We start from the raw sequence: 3591 nt of genomic DNA, 5'->3' as shown, positions 1-3591 counted from the left end.
GGAATGGCTTTGTAGTACAGGAATTTGTCTTGCCGTTTAACATGCTGCTGTCAACTTACAGCCAGGAACCTACACAAGGAGGAATGTATTCCTGTATAGAATTCCATGCATTTATTCTTGGATGAGTGAGATGTGTTTACACTGCTTTGAAAAGTACTTCAGTTATCTGAAAAAAGTTTTATGAAAGGATGAGATTCGAAACCCATGAGTATAATGGCTACATGTGAATGAAGCAACTTACCGGTAAGCCTTACAGTGTTGTTGAATGAATATATTTTTATCTACAACTAGCATAATGAAAGTGCTCAGTATGGTTAAAAAAATATATACATCATTAGATTGCACTGAGAAATTTCAGGGAATTGTGCCTTTAACAATATATAGTCATATCAAATATATGAAGAATGAGATGTGTTAAATGGCTGCCAGGTTATTACATGTGGGTATAGTTAATCTCTCGATCTGTTACCTGTAGTAATATCAAAGAAATGAGTATTCTGTTATTTTTTCTCAGATGTACATTCTAAAGTTCATCTCAGTCTAAGTTAAACTGCTATACTGAGTGTAACAAAACCTAGTAGAAAGTCGCATCAGGTAACCTTTCCAATTGACCAATCAGAACACAGCTTACCAAATCGCGAAAAAGTGGACATTCGCACATACCTTTTGAACTTTTACCTCAAAAAAGTTTGTACCCGAACGATTCCGAATGCTATTTTCCATACGATCGATTCCTAGTGATGCAAGCCACAGCAGTGAGTAAACATTCACTGAAAATAGCGTTTTGTCAGTACTCAAGCATGTCAACTTGTGGAAATATTAGCTAATGATAACCATGTCAACAGGAACACCAAAGCGTATATATACTGCAGGTCAAATAACTGTGTTTTATGCGGATTTTCATTTATTGGGAGATCAGTGTTGGCGACCAGGGACGAGAAAATCCATTTTGTAAGTCCCGTCGAACCCTTAATAGTAGCCGTTGTCTGATTGGTTAAATCCATTCAACCGTTTCACCTTTGATTGGGACCCGTGAAGATCCGGGGGTAGAATAGGTCTTCAGCAACCCATGTGCTTGCCATAACAAGGCGACTATCTTGTCGTAAGAGGCGACTAACGGGATCGGGTGGTCAGTTTCGCTGACTTGGTTGACAAATGTCATCGGTTCCCAATTGCGCAGATCGATGCTCATGCTGTTGATCACTGGATTGTCTGGTCCAGACTCTATTATGTACAGACCGCCGCCATATAGCTGGAATATTGCTGAGTGCGGCGTAAAACTAAACTCACTCTCTCACTCACCTTTGATTGGACGGTCATGGGTCGCTCAAAGGTTACCCAACGCGCGACCTTCGAAAAGGTTTTGTTGGACTCGCAGTATATAGCAGTGTAACGAATAATACTGAGTCTAAGTTTACTTAGACTGAAGTTATCTGAAACTTCTTAAAAACGATTGTTTTGTGATGAGACTGGTAGCCTTCAATCACAAAAGGGCTGAATGAGTCATTAGAAACAAGATCTACATTTGTGTTCACTTACTGAAAAGTTTATCTGATAGTTATCTTCTCAAAAGAAAACTAGTATGGATGGTCTCAGTGCATACATATTTTACTGCTTTTATAGTGGATGCTCTTGTTCCAATGGTATCCCTAATACATTGTTGGTATATACCCATATATAGGTATATAAATATTTGTGTTGTTAATGCTCAAATTACTCCCATCATGTGTTCATTATACACTGCACAAACCATCATGTCTCTATTTGTTTCTTTTTGCTCCATGAAAAGAAATGTCTGTTTTACTTTAAAAAATAATCATACACATGTACATTCACATTTGAGAAGTAATGATAGTTATTGATGAATTATGGAAAAAATTATTTCCAACAATTTTTTAATCCTTATAAGCCTGCTTTCATTGTATATGTAATCTACCTATTTTTTGTGTAGTATACACATTGTCCTCCAGCTCTTTGCAATGATAAATTTGATAAAATTGTGTTGTGTTTGTGGCTAACCTGACTGAAAGTGAACAGAAGTTTTTAGCATGTGGTCTGTTCAATGGGTTGTTGCTTGGCTTGTTTAACACTGCACTCAGCAATATTCTAGCTATATGGTGGCGGTCTCTAAATAATCAAGTCTGAACCAGACAATCCAGTGATCTCAACAGCATGAGCATCAACCTGCGCAATTGGGATACGATACCAAGTCAGTGAGCCTGACCACCCGATCCCGTTAGTCGCCTCTTACGACAAGCATGTGTTACTGAAGACCAATTCTAACCTGGATCTTCACTGGTTTCTTTCAATGAGATATTGCTGAGCTGTCATAATTCAGTTCAGAACTAGGAAACTGCACATAGGAGTGCTTTTCTCCATTAAGAAATATAACATCTTTTGTCAACAGGATATCTTCAGTACATTTCTGAAGGCTGGTCTCTTAAATGACAAAATTTGAGAAGATATTTTACGTAATATGTACATGATAAATGACTCTTCACCTATTCCAAAAGTGTTGTTAAAAAAATATGGAAACAGAAGCCTGCCAATTTTGACATAAATAGTAGGTTATTGATATTAACCCCTGTTATAAATAACATTAAAGAATGTGCAATAAACCAAAAGGGGGTCAGATACATTATTGTCAGTCAGTACTGGGTTGTTTTGCTCACAAAATTCAGTGTATCTAAACGGTTTAAGATGTGTATAGTTCACTCAGTGACCTTTGATTGGGCAAACTCATTTATCCAGAGGGGAAATATCAATTATGTGTTCGCTTCAGCAATAAAATGTAGGTGGACAATGTTCATGTTCTGCTGTGAATATATTATCTGCCATTGTCCTGATGACACGTTGAACATTCTAATGAGAATAAATAGAGAGCGTTTGACTTGTACCTGTAATAAGTTATGTTCTTTACATTTGTGAGCTGTATATCAGTGAGAGGCTAAGGTCCCTGAGGTGAGTTAAAGTCTGGTCCAGATTTGATTATTACCGACGATGCTCATGCTGTTGATCACTGGATTGTCTGGTCCAGATTTGATTATTACAGACCGACGCCATATAGCTGAAATATTACTCACTCAAAATGAGGTTTTCACTCCAAATCTGACCTGTTGAATGTCATGGCTATGTAAAGAAACGTGTGGCTGATAGCAGGGTCAAGCTACGTTCAATAGTGGTTTTGTTGTATGCCAGCTTGAAGGGTTCCTACTCAACTCTCCTCTTAGAACTGCAGCACCAAGATAAGTGGACTCCAGGTAGAATGCAATTCAACTGAGTTTGGTTTTATGCTGCTTTTAGCAATGTTCCAGCAACATCACGGCAGGGGACACCAGAAATGGGCTTCACACATTGTACCCATGTGGGGGGTCTTCGGCATGATGAGCCAACACTTTAACCACAAGGCTGCCCCATAATAATTAGTTCTGTTCCAGTTAACTGAAATAGCCTCATTTTTGGTCCTGTGACCAATCTTTGATTAACTAAGTTTTTTTATGATAGCTCGTTGGCGATGAACCAATTATCAATTGTAAGCTTTCAACCAATTCCCAACACTAATAATCCATTCAAATATTGATAAAACAAACA

Source organism: Haliotis rubra, unplaced genomic scaffold, assembly GCF_003918875.1.
Source record: "Haliotis rubra isolate DU_JTF1 unplaced genomic scaffold, ASM391887v1 Scf577, whole genome shotgun sequence".
In the NCBI taxonomy this organism is placed as follows: Eukaryota; Metazoa; Mollusca; class Gastropoda; order Lepetellida; family Haliotidae; genus Haliotis; species Haliotis rubra.
Note: the sequence above shows the minus strand (reverse complement) of the source record.